This window comes from Tenrec ecaudatus, chromosome 10, assembly GCF_050624435.1.
Source record: "Tenrec ecaudatus isolate mTenEca1 chromosome 10, mTenEca1.hap1, whole genome shotgun sequence".
In the NCBI taxonomy this organism is placed as follows: Eukaryota; Metazoa; Chordata; class Mammalia; order Afrosoricida; family Tenrecidae; genus Tenrec; species Tenrec ecaudatus.
In genome coordinates, this window is record NC_134539.1 from 63,606,799 (window position 1) to 63,624,189 (window position 17,391).

The 17,391-nt window shown below is 43.4% G+C and overlaps 1 protein-coding gene across 1 annotated transcript in view; it reads left to right on the plus strand.

The window, feature by feature from the left end:
- LOC142459186 (guanine nucleotide-binding protein G(q) subunit alpha) overlaps positions 1 to 17,391 on the plus strand; it is a 365,934-nt gene that overhangs the window by 220,978 nt on the left and 127,565 nt on the right. The gene's annotated exons all lie outside the window — the stretch shown is intronic.

The following is a 17,391-nucleotide window of genomic DNA, read 5'->3' on the forward strand; positions in this document are numbered from 1 at the left end:
TATACAAAGGGTAATTTTACATTAAGAAAGCATCCCAACCCAGTTCAGTGTAAGCCCTAAGTCCAATATTAGCCCATATGTCCGATACTAATCTATAAAGTCCTCTTCAGACTCATGCAATGATGCCAAGTTCAGGATGGTCACAGGCCAGTGGGTAGAAAGCCTTTGGATCCAGTGGCGTTATAAGCATCTGAGCGCTGGCAGGGAGGGGTCTCCACGGGCTGCTCCAGCACCCAGGGCTACATCAGGGTAGGTCCATGTGGCTTCTCCTCAGAGATTTCTCACAGGAAGTGAGTAGAGAGGGAGATGGCCCCTGCCTTCATGGAGGAAAATACAGGAGTTCCCAGAATCCTCAGGAGAAGGCCATGCCCACACAGAGGCCTCATTGGCTATGACCCGATTGACAGACAAGACTCCACCCCTGCACGCTGAATCCTCTCCAGTCCCAACTGATGCCAGATTATGCAGCTACCACACTGCAGTTACCCACAAAAGGCAGTTGCTGTCATGTTGTCTCTGCTCTATTTGTGCAATATGTAAAAGTGCAAAGGATATTCAGTGGCCAAATTGGGGCCAGTAGATCACCATATGCGTCTGAGTGGACTTGAAGATATAGCCTTTCTGTTAAAGCTGAGCATGTTTGCTCTGTCAGGGTACCCGAGGTCACACCTCCCTGCTACTCACTTCCAGGGTGTCGGCATAACTGTAAACATGACACGGATGTGAAACTGAAATGGGAAACACTTAGTTGCCGGGCTGTTGCTAATACAGAGAGTGCCATTGTGCAAATTTGGGGGGAGTGGGGGGAGAACACTCCCCTAGGCAAACTAATTAGAAAAAGGCACTTCTGCCACTCTGAGCAAGGCACACCGCTTGGTAAGCAGACTGCAGGCTGGGTTCCAGGCTTCAGGGTGACCCCACTGTGTGCAAGGCCCACAACCCGCAAACAGACATGAAGTCCCATGGGGCTTTTCGTGAGGACAAAGGGTCAGTTCAGAGGTACTAGACGCAAGATGAACGACAGTGCTGGTTTCTCTCCCCCACTGAATGTATTCCCAAGCCCAGGGGGCAGTTCAGTTATGATCCGCGGTCTCATTGGAAGAGCCCCACCTTAAAAATATCCTGTAGGGACACCGGTTCTTGCTTCTTCGCACCATCCCCCCAAAACCATTTTTTCTCCCGGCAAAGCATGCTCCCCTGCCCACCCTTCCTTTCTGATATCTGCTACCGCAAATTGTAAGGCAGGACTCTGCCCACAGGACGTGGTCTTTGAAGGAGTCGTTTCCGACGCCCTCTAACAGGACCGCTCCCTTCGTGTCTTACTGGCACTGCCAACAGGAAGGGCACATTGGGTCGCAGTGCTCAAAGGCACTTTGTTGCTTATGTTATTACTGTGGGGTTGTCTCTGCCTAATAATTAGTGCTTCCGGCTTTTTCAATGTATTTGCCAACAAAATATTTGCTGCAGTTTTGTGAACAAATAAGGGATGCTTCTAGACATGATTGACCACTGCCTTGCAGCCTGAACTAACCTCTGGCTGTCTGAACTGCTTGGGATGGGTTTGCTCAGGGAAAGATTATCCTAGTAAGGGAAAAACTCCTACATCACCTGGCACTGGGAGCCAGTGTTGGTTACCACAGTTCCGAGCAACTTGAGGGAGTCTAGTGTTCCCTCCGTCTAGGGTGGATCATGGCTGAAGGGGTGGTTAATCCATTGACAGTGGCTGTGGCAGAAGTCCAGTCTCAATTCCGTTCCCATCCCGGTTCGTGGGCCTCAGTTTCCTCGGTACAGCCTAGGATATGAATATTTACTTGGTGTCAGCCACAGCATTGGGATGGAGGGTGCTGATGAGACACTGTGTATAAGTGCCAAGCTGACCCTCAAGCACTGTAACAATGCTCTTTAGAATAGGCCCTACGGATGTCCTCACAGGAGGGTTAGCCTAAGAGAGTACCACACTCACGAGATTTCGGTTAAAGAAGTCAAATGCTTTCTTTGCTGCTGCATTTTCTCTTTATTTAAAGGAGAAGCAAGATGCATAAGCACTTTAGCTATCTCCTTGCTCCCTATACATCTTACGTTGTCCCTCAAACCATGTCTCTCAGGCTTCCTCTAACTCTGGAAGATCGTTCATCAACCCAGGATCTCCTGCGCTTGTTTGGGACCTTTGCACACCACGAAGATCTTGCTGCTTCCATCCTTAATTTTTCCTGCTGTTGCCAATCTCTCTCAACCAGCTGGTTCTTCTAGCTGGGCAAAAAGAACACAAATCCCTAGCAGGGTTTGTGACCCGGTGTGAGTTAGCAGGTAGGTTAAATGTGGGGAGTAGGTTGTCTATGGGGTGGATGATATCACAGCAGACTGGGAAGTACTTGGCCATCAAGAGGGAGTAGCTGCACCTGGGCTCTGGCCACCTCTGGCCTCTGACTGTGGTCTCCCTTGTAGCTCTCACTCTCTTGCCTAAGTTTAACTCCAATTGCCATAACGTTGACTCCCGACTCCTGGCCACCCCATGTATGTCTGAGTAGGACTGTCCTCCATAGGGTTTTGCTTATTTTTCACAAGTAGATCACCAGGCCTTTTTAATAAGGAACCTTTGGGTGGACTGAATCTCCCACGCTTTTGATCAACAGCTAACTTTGTTACCTGTTTGCATCTTCTGGGAACTCCCACATTCTTTTAGGACCACTTATGTAAACCATTCAGGAGTCCTGGTGGAGTGGGGGTTTGATATAATTAAAGTTTATTGTGCCAACCTGGCCGAGAGACACATGTGGGGTTAATTGAAGGGTGGAGAGATAAATGGCTCAGTGAGCCTCGCCTTTCTAGTTCTCGGGTCTCTTGCTTTCTCATGATCGGACCAGGTTGCAATTACCTTAGCCAGTTCCCTGCTTCAGCTGGAAAGGCTCACTTCCTGGAAGACATCTCCGAGGAGAAGTTGCATGGATCTACCCCGATGCAGCCCTGGGTGCTGGAGCAGCCGTGTGAAGACTTCTGGCAGCACTGAGGTGCTTACACATTCACTGATTCGGCTTTCCTCCTGCAGTTGGCATCATTGCATGTGTTTTGTGAGATGGAGGAGGACTTTGTGGATTGGTGTTGGACATAAGGGTTAATGTAATGTTGGACTTGTGGGCTTGGCCAGCACTGGGTTGGGATGTTTTCTTGATGTGCATTTAACCTTCATGTAAAACTCTGTCTTATACATGAGTTTCCGTGGATTGATTTCTCTAAAGTACCCAGACTCACACAGGGTTTGTGAGATGGGCTGCTAAGAAGCTCAAAACCACCAGCCACTCTGCCAGAGGCAACATGAGACTCTCTTCCCCTGTAAAGAGTTACGGTCTCAGAATCCCATAGAGGCGGTTCCACCCTGTCCTTTGGGGTTGCCATGAGTCCAAATCAACACCACGACAGTGAGTTTTGGTTTATGCCATCGGCGCCCTAGTGGCATCGTGGTTTATGCATGGAGCTGCTAACCTCAAGTCTTCCTGAGACCATAACTCTACAGGACTAGAATGCCTTATTTTTCTCCCACATAGCCAGTGTTTGGTTCATTTTTAACCCACCTAGCCTACTTCGGTATTTACCGCCAGGTAGAGTATAAGGAATTTCCATGATTCCATCTAAAGTTTATCATGAAATAATGCATTGAAAGACTTTATCACTAGAGAATTTTGCTTAAAAAAGAAAGGCCTCGCTCTCAATTAGGTTCAACAGTTGCTTCCGACACTTGACACTGGCATCTTACAGGAAGCAAACAATAGATACTGCCATGTAATACCCATTTTGATTTTGAATCAAGGACTCCTTCAAGCGTTGTTTTAGAATCTCTAGTGCAGCATTTTCCCTGTGGTTGGCAGAGCCCTCTGGGGTGAGGTTGGGGGAGAGAAGGAGAGCCACGTTCGAGTGGCATGGGGCAGGTACAAAACTGATTACCTGCACTTTATCCTGAATTATGGATTATCCTACCAAAAAGCCCTCGAAAACAAACTCACTGCCGTCAAGTGGATTCTGACTCACAGCGACACTATGGGCCATAAGGAACTGCCCCTGTGCGTTTTCAAGACTGTAACTGTTTTCAGGAATACAAGGCTTCATCTTCCAAACATTGTTAATTGCCAGGAGGTGTTGAGTAATTTCTTTTTCCCCTGAAAAGGGGTCGGTGAGCCACCTATGTTAGGAACCTCTGATTTAGTGCATTGAGCAACATTCTAGACCAGTGAGTCTTGGAAGTTCTAAAAAAAAAAAAAGAAAGAAAGAAATTTGGTGTTATATTAATGCTTTGCAACTTAGAATTATTTTCATATATAACACCTCATTTAATCCCCATCTCACGATGAAGTAGGTAAATCACTTTTTAAATAAATCAATAATTTTATTTCATAGGTTAAAAATATTCAAGTTCAGGGATATTAAGTGACCCGTTTGCAGGCTTGCAGATAGGCATACAGGCATTTCTAATTTGTACCTGCAACTTGTGGTTTTTAAGAATATTCAGGATTCATTCCACACTGGCAGCTGGTTGAAATCCCCACTCCTCCAGTTAGAATTTATTCTGACAGCCATATTCCTATACATTGAACTTGCACTAAAACACGTATGCTCTGGTGAGAAATTCTGATAGGGGAAGGGTGGAGAGTGATTGAAGACAGAGGACAAGGAGCCCTGCATTGCCCCTCTCACAGTTTTGCCTTGGTCTTGCCCTCTTGCGAGAGGAGAGGTTGATAATAGGAAAAAGAAATCAAAGATGGAAGGAGGGATTCTCTGTGGTTTTACTTAACCACACGTATCCCTGACATGCCGAAATGTAGCTCCCACCCCAACCTAACAGTTGGAATTCTGACTGAAAGATTATGGCCTTCATCCAGCTACAAAGTGTGGAATGAGTGCCTGATAGCCTTAAAAATCAAACATTGTAGGCAGAAATTAGAAGTGGAAGATGTGAATTTGAATCTCAGTATACCTCCTGCTATCTGCTGGCCCTTGGATGGGTTATTTTGGTTGAAAAAAATAATTTGGTATTTTTTAGGTAAAGCCCCTGGTGCTTTCGCTTGATTTCTATCAGGTGGTTTCAAGAGAACCTTAGTGCACAGCAACAACCTATCAGGTTAACCCAGGTTGGTGTTTTCTTTCTTATCTTAGGACCCAAATTCTTGAGATCTCAGTAGGTGTCTCTGAATGGAATTAAGACTAAACTTGGGCTTCATGCCCCTTACTGTCTCTCTGCTAGGCTGTAGACAAATAATTTGGTACCACTAAACCAACAACTTGGCCCCCACTAAAATAATGGGGAGCGGTCAGTATAAGATTGTGATATGCAACAAAGCTCACATGGAAGAAGCACACCAGCCTGTGTGATCACAAGGTGCTGAAGGGATCAGTTATCAGGCATCAAAGAACAAAAAGTCATATCATTGTGTGCCCACCTCCCTGATAATGATCGCTGAAGACAAATGGGTGCATAAACAAATGTGATGAAGAAAGCTGATGGTGCCTGGCTATCAAAAGATATAGCGTCTTGGGCCTTAAGACTTGAAGGTAAACACGTGGGCATCTAGCTCAGAAGCAACAAAGCCCACATAGAAGAAACACACCAGCCTGTGTGATCACGAGGTGTCAATGGGATCAGGGATCAGGCACCAAGAATAAAAAATCATATCATTGTGAATGAGGGGGAGTGCGGAGTGGAGACCCAAAGCCCATCTATAGGCAACTGGACATCCCTTATGAAAGAGTCACGGGAAGGAGACGAGCCAGTCAGGGTGCAGTGTAGCAACGATGAAACATACAACTTTCCTCTAGTTCTTAAATGCTTCCTCCCCCGCCCCCTACTATCATGGTCCCAATTCTACCTTACAAATCCAGCTAGACCAGAGGATGTGCACTGGCACAGATAGGAACTGGAAACACAGGGAATGAAGGGACGATGATACCTTCAGGACCAGTGGTGAGAGTGGTGATACCAGGAGGGTGGAGGGAGGATGGGGTGGAAAGGGAGAAACTATTACAAGGATCTACATATAACCTCCTCCCTGGGGGGTGGACAACAGAACAGTGGGTGACATCGGACAGTGTAATATATGACAAAATAATAATTTATAAATTATCAAGGGTTCATGAGGGAGGGGTAGTAGAGAGGGAGGGGGAAATGAGGAGCTGAGGCCAGGGGCTTAGGTGGAGAGCAAATGTTTTGAGAATGATGAGGGCAACGAATGTACAAATGTGCTTTACACAATTGATGTGTGTATGGATTGTGGTACGAGTTGTATGAGCCCCTGATAAAATGATTAAAGGAAAATGATTGTGATATGATAGTAAAACCTTACTCTGTCAGAGATCTCGGCAAACACTGTCAATCTGAGATGGACCAGCAAAGGGAACCTAAGTATTTGGGGGGTCCGAGTGTAATGAATTGGCACTGTCAGATAAGCACTGAGCTGCTACCCTCAAGGTCAATGCCGACTCAAATCCACCAGAACTCCTTGAGAGAAATATGAGACTTCCTGTGCCTGTCAAGATTTGACGCCTCGGAAATGCTAGTTACAGTGACTTTGAGTCAGCATGGACTCATGGTAGCAGGTGTCTAAACCTGATGAGCAGGTTGTGGCACAATTAATTGTTATGAATCCCCAGTCCCATGCAGAAAAAAAAAGCCCAGCAATGGTTCCGATTTTACCATAAAGAAGTTACACGGCAGTCGGTCCCTCTGTGTGTATAAGCACTATATTTCTAAAGAAGCCTTTTGGTTCCCTGTCAGTTTCATTTTGACTCCATCCGGAAGACCGTTCCATAACACATACTTTGTCACAGGTAAATATCTTATGACACCATGGGGCATCTTTGCGAAAATCATTCTGCAAAAGGTCAGCATCTTCCCACCCAGACTTCTGCTCCAAGGCCTTTGGCTAACTCCCATCCAACAGTCTCATCAACAGGAAACAACACACTCATCACCAGCTAATCGATGGCTACTATGGTGGGTGTGTTAGTTGGGCTGACTAGAAAAACAAATCCAGAGACACTCCTATATGTGTAAGAGGAAGTTTATATCAAAGAGTAATTGTGTATTAAGAAAACATCCCAGGCCAGGCCAGATCAAGTCCTAAGTTTGATATAGCCCATATGTTCCATAATAGTCTATAAATTCCTCTTCAGACTCACGCAGCGCATGCAAGGATGCCAAATGCAGGAAGATCACAGGCCTGTGGGTGGAACACTGTGGATCCATTGTCGGTGGAAGCATCTCTAGGGCTCTGGCTGCCATCAGCGTGGCTCCTTGTGGCTCGTCAGCAGGAAGACAAGCAGAGAGTGTACCACGCCCCAGGGAGGAAGGAAAAGCCTCATGAGAAGGCCATGCCCGCAAGGAGGGATCAGTTAGGCTGTGGCCTGATTAACAGGCTAGACTCCACCCTTTCATGCTTTTGTCAAGTTGACATAAAATCGTGGGCTCTATAAGGAAACAAAGTAAAGGGCAAAACCAAACTTTGAGTGGGCCCTGGCCTCCCAGGCAAAGGTCAGAGATGTTGTCCCTTGCAGACATCTCTGACCTTTTCCTGATCTCGTTCTGTGCCGTCCCTGGAACATTTTAGCTTCTCGCCCATCTAATGCTCTTCCCTTCCATGTCTGTGTGGCTCCCAACCTCGCACTTAGGAGGAAGGAAATAGACCAGGAGGAGGACCAGGAAGAAGATCCCACGTCTCCTTGTGTCTTCCCCACATTAGGTCCTTGTGGTAGCACTGGGCAATTGGTCTTGGGTAATGATGGGTAGTTAGGAGTCCTTGAGTGACGCAGGTGGCTAATGTGCTCAGCTACTACCTGAAAGGTTGGAGGTTTTAGTCCACCTAGAGATAGCTTGGGGAAAAAGGGGGCTGCTGGGCGTATTCGGAAAACTCAGCCATTGAAAACGCCATGTAGCACCGTTACACTGTACCATGCATGCGATGGCTATAAGTCAGAATCAGTTGCAATGGGCATGATATCAATGTGATAAAATCTAGTTTTTAATTAATTCCCATTATATTATTAAAAAGATAATGGTATATTAAAGAAAAATGAAATCAGATTACTCATACCTTTATTTTTTTCTCTGCATATTTCTCTCTGCAGGTATTTATAATAAAACCCAGTGCTTTAAGTTCAAATATTTAGCAATCTGTCAATTTTAAGTTCATTCAGTGGGGATGGAGAGGCTGGGATTGGCGGGGTCGGAATAAGAGGGGGCTTCAAAAAGTCCCCTTCTGGAGGCCCTTTGGACTCAGGGCTAGTGTTGGACAGCTGACCGCAGGATAGCAGTTCAGACCATGAGCACTCCACAGAGAGGCTGGCTGCTGCCATAAAGATCTACAGGTTTGGAAACCCTATCTAGGGTCAGTATGAGTTAGAATCAACTCGCTGGCAATGGGTTTGGATTTCTTTTTGTATGGTTTGACATCACTGTAATAGAAATTAAGGGCCAGTGTGGTGCATCTAATACTAGATGTCTTATGGCTGAGATCGCACTTAGTGTTCTGATCTTAATGACGAAAGGTACCTAGGACCATTAACCCAAAAGCAAACCCACTGCCATCAGGTCCGTCTTGCCTCGTAGCCACCCTGTCTTTAGGAAGAGTGGCTTCGGGGCTCTTAGGGCTCCCTAGGGCTTCTGAAGCATGGAGCTTTATGGGAGCTGTAAACATGACCAGCAGTGTTATGTTTTTACTCCTTCTCTAAACTAGCTTCAACAAACTCTCTTTAAAACCGACAGTACCTTTTCTCTAAATCATGGTGATTTTTCATCCTCAAATGTCATTGGCTAATATTCCTAACCTTTACCCAATCGCATGCCTACCCTGGTTTTGATGAAAACCGGGTCTGTTTCCTTAGCCAAGGAATGTTGTTTGCTGAGTCCATCCCTCTGTTCAGACTTTGACATTGGGTCGATCAGCCCAGAGAGAGGGAATTCATTTGATGGTTCAGTTAAGTCTTTCCTCGCTGTGGTTAGACTACATCACTCTGGGGTGTAGTTCCCATCTACAGAAGGCATTAGTCTCTCCATAGAATAGTTGAGTTTAGACAAGGGAACACAGAACCCCTCCTCAATTAAATTGCAGTGTTTCTCTGTGGGAAAATGATATTCAAGGGCTCACACTGTGTGTAAACTTTGGTGACAGAGGACTCCCTTTAAAGGGTTTTCATTTGTTGGAAATGAAATTCTCAAGCCAAATAGTAGATTGACTATTAAACTACATACAAGAAGCCACCGCCACTGAGTCATTTCTGACTCATAGCAACCCTGTAAGACAGGATAGAACTGCCCCCTGTGAGTTTCCCAGACAGTAACTCTTTCCAGGAGTAGAAAGCCTCATCTTTCCCCCTTGGCGTGGCTGGTTTTTCGAACTGTTGACCTTGTGACCCATCAGGCCACTGTTGTGCCTCTTATCCCTATAGATGAGTGCAAAGGCTATTATTTTTGATAAGTTCACACGTGCCTTTCAGAATCACCTGATAAACATGGAATATAATCTATTTACCTTCCCAAGAAACTACTGAACATGTGTACTAACAATTTACCTATGACTCAGTTTCTCCTCGTGTTCTAAAAATGATTTCTAGTAAAGCTGGTGCCTCAGCAGCCTTTTATAAATCATGAATGCCCTGTATCAGAGGACCTTTAACTATCAAACTTTGCCCTTTAAAAAACTGATTTCATGTATTTGTTTTACGAGGTCATTGTCTTTATGTGTATTTATTCGTTAATAATTGGGTATTCTCCTTGATAAATCCAAGACAAATAATAAATAATGATTATATCACATATCCCTTCTAAATACAAACTCTCGGATGCACCTAAGTTGGAGGAACAGGGGGCAAAGAGAGCATTGGGATTGATGTAGGCCTGCTCTGAGAATACCCCTGAGAGGAGCGTTTATGGCAAATGGCAGTGATTTGCCGCAGTGTATTGTGTGAACATTGCAGAATGATGATTGTACCGTTGCCAGTCACTACACTGTGGCCACGCTCTTTTCAATACACGGCGAATGCTTTCCACTTTTGCCCGTGCAGGAAATGTCAACGTCAAATTTGACTCCAGTGTGAGGCTCTGGATAATTTTCTTTTTAATTTAAATGCTTCCAATATCTATTTTTAATGCCAGTCTCTCACCATACAGCAGATAAGAAAGGCACTCTTAATAAAAAGGGGAAAAAAGGCTCTCTAATAAGTGTGCTATGTGTAGAGACTTTTCTCTATTTTATAGGTCAGCATAAACTCCCATGGGGGCAGAAGGTATGGAAAATTCTTTGTGTGTGTCCTTCCATCCATCTTGGTTGATCTGAACTTCACACACACATGTATGAGGGTAAAGGTCTAGGGGTCTCCCTCTAAGAGAGGAGGGGCTCAACAGCCATTGGCTTAAGGAACATCTCACCCACATCAGGTCGTTCCCCAGGGTCTAGTTGATACTCCCTGAAGAGTGTCCACCCATGACCATATTTGACAGCGTTCCTGTCTGCTTCCCTGTCCAACTCTTTCTCCAGTCCAGAACCTTCCTGGAAGGAAGGGAAGCAGATGGTCCTGCCTACTGGAGGTCTGGGCCCAAACCATCGCCAGTCACTCCTCCAGTTGCATCTGCCATATTGTCATGGCCTAGAATATAAAGTGAATCATGAAAGGCTGGTCATTCATCCATGTGTTGTTGTTTTTCTATATTTGATTCAGACTTAGGACTACCCACAACATATACTCTATAAAAGATAGTAAAATCTACACAAAAACAAGTGTGTATCAAACCATTAATATAAGAATTGGAGCAGAGATCATTGCTGGCTTTACCTCCATGCTAATAAAAAATACTTCTTTATTTGGAAATACATAGATTATTTCGTATTGCCAATGTTTATCTAAAGAAGGGGGGGGGCATCATCCAGTTAACTGTTTTACTGAGTGCACTGTACACCCAAAATGGCAGGGACCTTTTTTTTTTTTAATCAAAGATGTGCTTCTTGAGCATTTGCTGCAGAGAAAAATGTCCAACTTCTCAAACAGGAAAAATGAATTAAAGATGAATCACGGAGTCATTTGGAAAGGTTATACTTTCCACTTGTTGGTGAAGAAAACAAGACAGTCAAAAGTTGAACTTTAAAAAAAAGTTGAACTTAGCTCGCTCAGAAATCTCAGAAGTGAAAAAAAGGAAAAAAGAAATCTCAGAAGTGTTAAAAACAAAGCTCTCTGTCATCATAAATTGGGCACAGGAATGCAGAAGTATTAGGAAAGGCATGTTTTGGTTCATGGTCTAGTTGACTACGGAGTTCTGTATATTTTTCAGCTCTGGTACTCGGAACAGAAAGGCAAGAAGAAGGTTTGTGCTTTTAACCCACTCCCCAGTAAGGTAGTTCTTTTTAAATAGAAAACTGACCACACCCAAAGCTCATTTTCCTCCCAGCCAACTAAAGCCAACTCCAGTACCTCTGCCTCCCCACAGTTCGTGCAGCCTCCTCTTGTTTGTGGCACAAGGTGGCATTTAGAACAGGCATCTCATGGCTCCGGTACTGGCCCTAGCAATTCTAGGACAGCAGCCATGACACGGCGCATGCTCTGAAATGCAGAATTAATGTGGAAGTTAATTCTGCATTTTAAATCAAATCAAATGCAGAACCCTGAACAGAATTTGGCCTGAGTAGGAAGGCTCTTTCCAAAAGGAAAATTGTGCAAGTAGAAGTCTTAGCATAAGAGGACTGGGTACCTTGGAGCTCAATCTGCATAAAGCTGAGAAGCGTATGACTTCAGGAAAACAGATTTGACTAGATTCCGTAATGTTCGTGTCAACCTTTCTTTTAGTGTCTGAGTCCCAAATAAGCGAATGGAATTGATGGCCGGTGCCATTGAGTCCGTTTGAGGCATAACTCCCTTCGTCCTGGGCCATCTTCACCGTTTTTCCAAGGCTTGAGCTCATGGTTGCAGCCACTGTGTCTGTCAGTCCCCTTGAGGGCTTTCCTCTTTTGGGGGCTGCCCCTCTACCAAACCTGATGACCTTCTCCAGGGCCTGGTCTCTCCGGACGTGTCCAAAGTGTGTAAGGTGAAGTGTCACTGCACATCCTTGCCTCTGAGCTGTACTCCTTCCAACACAGTTGGGCTTGTCCTCTGAGCAGTCACAGCACTTTCCGCATTCGTCTCCAGCACAATTCAAATGCATCGGCGCTTCTTCGCCTTCTTTATCCAGGGCCCAACGTGCACAGGCAAATGAGGCCATGGAAAAGCCTGTGGCTTGGGTCAGCGCACCTCCGATGGCCTGAAATAAAGCAGTATTTGAGCAGCCATCCCGCTTTACTGTCACGACGCTCTTGATGGTGTCTTCATTTTCAGTGAAGTCCAACCTCTAGGTTGAGTTAACGTAGGTCTAAAGGAATTCTGATTATCCATTGGCTGCTGGATAATAATGTAATTCTGTCATAATGTAATTCTGTCTACTAGGAGGGCTGGGTGGAGAAGCGAGGGAGAGCTCGAGGTCTAGAAATGCTAGTTTTAAAGCAAGAGAGAAGATGTAATCTCTGACCCGGTGGGTTACACAGGGTTCTCTATAACAGCGGTTCTCAACCTGTGGGTCATGACCCCTTTGGGGCATCGAACAGCCCTTTCACAGGGCTCACCCGATTCATAACAGTTGCAAAATTACAGTTAGGAAGTAGCAACGAAAATAATTTTATGGTTGGAAGCGCACCACAACATAAGGAACTAACTGTATTAAAGGGTCACGGCATTAGGAAGGTTGAGAACCACTGCTCTAGAGAATCAAAGCCAGGACTCTAATGATTGTATCTATATGACTAGGCTTATACAGCAAGAAGGAGGCCTCAGTACAACTCACTTCCATGGAACAGTTATACACCCAAAGTCCTTCAACTAAGAGGGCTGCCTGGTAAAAGGTCAAGGAAGCAGACAGCTGAATCTTATCCTCGAGCAATTCAGGCAGAGTCTGCCCAGAGGTGGCAAACAGCAAGGCGGATCACCAACAGCAGCTCAGGAGCTTAGCGAAGCAGGCCCTGGATGGGACTTCGAACTCAAGCAATACAAGACAACAGGATCCACCAGCCTCAAGTTCAAGTGAAGTACACATCACAGTGTGGTGAAGCAGGTCTCGAAGGAACCCTCAAGCTCTAGCAACACAATGCACCAATGCACGGGTTGGCTTGATAGGTAGTGGAGCTCACAAGTTGAGGCAGAGAGCTAGCTAAAGCAGCCGCTTGCTGGTCCAATCACCAGAGAGCAAGAGAGAGGGGGGCGGGCTTTGCTGAGCCATTTATCTCTTTACCCTCTAATCAAGCTGCAACCTGATTAATCCCACATGTTCCTATTGGCCAGGTTAGCACGATAAGCCTATCACACCCAGACAGTATGGGTTTCCAGTAGGACGATTGTAAGGAGTATGTCATTTGAGTTCAGTGTACATCTTTTACTAAAGAGTCAGCTCTCAGACACTGCAGCATATATATATATATATATATATATATATATATATACATACATACACACACACATACATGTGGGGGGTATGTATATATTTTATTGGCACCTCATCCACACGTCATAAAATTCAACAATTCAATCCTATCAAGAAGAGCTGTACAATCTTTACTACAATAAATTTTAGAACATTTTCTTCTTTGTACTTACTGCTATTTGTGTAATTTTCCCTCAATTTTGGCAAAAATATACACAACAAAATATTCTTCAATACAATAACTTCTACATGTATAATTCAATGCTGTTGCTTATATTCTTCATGTATTGTATAACCATTATTGATAGCCCTCTCAAATTCTTCCACAACCATTAAAATAAACTCAATGTCCCCTAAGCAAAAACTCTTCCTCCAACCATGGTACCCATGGGTCAAGTTTGCTTGCTTGCTTGCTTGCTTTCAAAACAAATTATTTTATTGGGGGCTCATACAACTCTTATCACAATCCATACATACATCCACTGTGTCAGGCACATTTGTACATTTGTTGCTCTCATCATTCTCAAAATATTTACTTTCTACTTGATCCCTTGGTATCAGCTCATTTCCCCTCCCTCCCTGCCCCCCCACCCGTCATGAACCCTTGATAATTTATAAATTATTATTATTATTTTGTCATGTCTTACACTGTCTGACATCTCCCTTCACCAACTTTTCTGTTGTCCATCCCCCAGGGAGGGGGTTATATGTAGATCCTTGTAATCAGCTTCCCCCCTTTTCCTCCACCTTCCCTCCACCCTCCCAGTATCGCCACTCTCACCATTGGTCTGAAGGGCTCATCTGTCCTGAATTCTCTGTGTTTCCAGTTCCTATCTGTATCAGTGTCCATCCTCTGGTCTAGCCGGATTTGTAAGGTAGAATTGGGATCATGATAGTGGTGGGAGGAAGCATTAAAGAACTAGTGGAAAGTTGTATGTTTCCTCCATGATATACAGCCCCCTGACTGGCTCATCTCCTCCCCTGGGACCCTTCTGTAAGGGGATGTCAGTTGCCTACAGATGAGCTTTGGGTCTCCACTCCGCACTCCCCCTCATTCACAATGATATGATGTTTTTGTCCTTTGATGCCTGATCCTATCAACACTTTGTGGTCACATAAGCTGGTGTGCTTCTTCCATGTAGACTTTGTTGCTTCTCAGCTAGGTGCCTTCTTGCTTCTCTTCAAGCCTTTAAGACCCCAGACTATATCTTTTGATAGCGGGCCACCATCAGCTTTCTTCACCACATTTGCTTATGCACCCACTTTGTCTTCAGCAATTGTGTCAGGAAGGTGAGCATCGTGGAATGCCAGTTTAATATAACAAAGTGTTCTTGCATTGAGAGAGTACTTGAGTAGAGGCCCAATGTCCATCTGCTATCTTAATACTAAACCTGTAAATATATGCACATAGATTTATTTCTCCATCATTATATATAAATATATTTACATATGCACATGCCTGTATTTAGACCTCTATAAATGCCCTTTGCCTCCTAGTTCTTTCCTATATTTCCTTTTTTATTTACTCTTGTCCCACTGTCATACTCAGCCTTCATTTGGGTTTCAGTAATTCCTCTCAGTTACATTGCCCTTGATCAAGCCCTACCAGGCCTCCTACACCCTCCTTGCCATCGATTTGGTTCACTTGTTGTGCCCTTGTCCCTGGGTTTGTTAACATCCACTCCTTCCCCCGACCTTCCCCTCTTCCATGGTCTCCCAGATTGTTTATCCTTTCTTTCTTAGCAGTTTTCTTGAAAGAATATTTGTATATTGCATAGTTACATCATTAAATCGCTTTTAAAAAGACTTGTAAGTAAAATATCACAATCAGGCCTCATGCTCCTACCCCCTGCTGCTTTATTTTGTAAGAGAGTTTGCTTCTCTAAAAAGTCGTGAGTATTCCCTAGAAAGAATCTTTGCAGAATGTCCATAAAAATGCTTCAGCTCTACCCAAGTGAAAATTGTTAGGCTTCTATTTTAATGTGTACATTTATTTATATTAAACTGCATAAGAAATTCTGTTCTTTGTAGATAAGTCAGAAAATGCTAGTAAAGATAAATTTCCATGTTAAAATCACCCAATATTATTGCAGGTGTGAATAGACTTTTAAAAATTAGGACAGAAAAATGTATAAAACTAGCAAACTGACTTTAGCAATATATAAAGTAAAAACATACATGCTCTTAAAAAAAATCACCCAACATTCCACTACCTAGATACAATCATTCTTTTTTTAAAAATTTAACTCATCCTTATATTATTGCTTTTAGGAGGTTTGTTTCATACACATGGATTTTTAAAGTCAAAATAATATTGTAATATTTTGTAATCTACTATGTAGTTCCAATTTTAAAAAACATTTTCTATGTAGTTAATACATTTTTAAAACCATTTTATTGGTGCTTAATCTACATATCACACAATTCAGTAATTTCTTCACACCAAGAAGAGTTGTACAATCATTACCTCGATCAATTTTAGGACATACATACATACACCCAAAATATAGTTAATATACTTTAATGCCATTTTGATACTTCCTTTTTTGGAGAATAATGATCAAATAATGATTTTATGGCTTTTTGGAAAAATTGTGCACTTGCATTTGTTTTTATAAGTCAATCATTTTTAGGATAGAAGTTTTAAAAGACATTCAGAATCCCACCCCTGAGATACAGCTGCCATCGGCATTTGAGAAGCATCTTTCCAGATGGATATAGTGGAGAACTGAGTAGCTTATCATGTCTTTATAAAATTGTTTATATAATTATCTAACATAATTTCCTTGCACTAAGAAATAATTGAAAGAAATTGAGGAGAAACAACAAAGAAAGTGCTTGAATTTCAGATAGACAATTCTTCACCAAGAAGACAGTTCATAAAAGATCCCTATATAGCCAAAAGTAAACGAGTAGGGAAAGGTCATTATATGTAAATTATTACCGTTTTAAAACTATACATTTCAATTTTGGCTCACTGCTATGAAAAAGAAGCAATTAGAAAATGTTTATGCCCTATCTACTTGCTTCACAATATTGATGATTATGTTATTATTGTTATTATTTTTACATTGTCAAGATTAGGAATATTCACAGTATGTCCTTGAAGGATAATTACTCCCCCTCTTTAATTTTGGTTCTGTATTTTACAAATACAGGATTTAATTTCTTTTCCCAAGTTGACAGAATTCGGTTTTTTGTTTTCAAAGAAAGACATGTGTCTTGCATTCTCTGCCACCTTGCTTGCTTGGAATCATTGTACCAAGTTTCCTTGTTACTTTGAAGCCTTCATCTCAGTATTTTGGGAATTTTTAATTACTCTGGAGAAGGCTGAGGCCAGTACGATTGACCTGCTTGTTCTGCCTAAAGGTTGCACATATAATTTAAAAGAAGAAATGAAAGAGATCATGGCAGAGAGACTAACACTGCCTAAGTAGTAACATATGTGCTTTCTCTGTTCTAAAGAACCCCCAGGAGCATATGCACACTTTCAGACGGAAATGGTTGCTTGCTTAAGGAAAACAAAAGGAAATCTACAGAAGGGAACAAAACAGAACAAAAACATCTTTTCTCCATTGCCAGGATCATTTGACCAAGCAGGGTAGTCAAGGAATAACTGAATGGATATTGGGTTTTCTTGGAGTTGGAGGAGTGAGCCCTGGGAGATCAAAACCAAACCAAACGCAATGCTAATGAGTCGGAGCCCACTCAGCAGCAACCTGCCATCTGGGGAATCAGGACAGGAGGACACCCAGAGGGAGAGTGTAGGAGAAGATCTGCAGGCCTCATTTACCGCATCTGATGCGTCTGTGCATTCCCTTATTGTCAGCTGACTTGGCAGTTGCCATTGAGGCCATTCTGATTCATCACGCCCTATAGGATGGGTAAAATTGCCCCTGTGGATTTTTGAGACT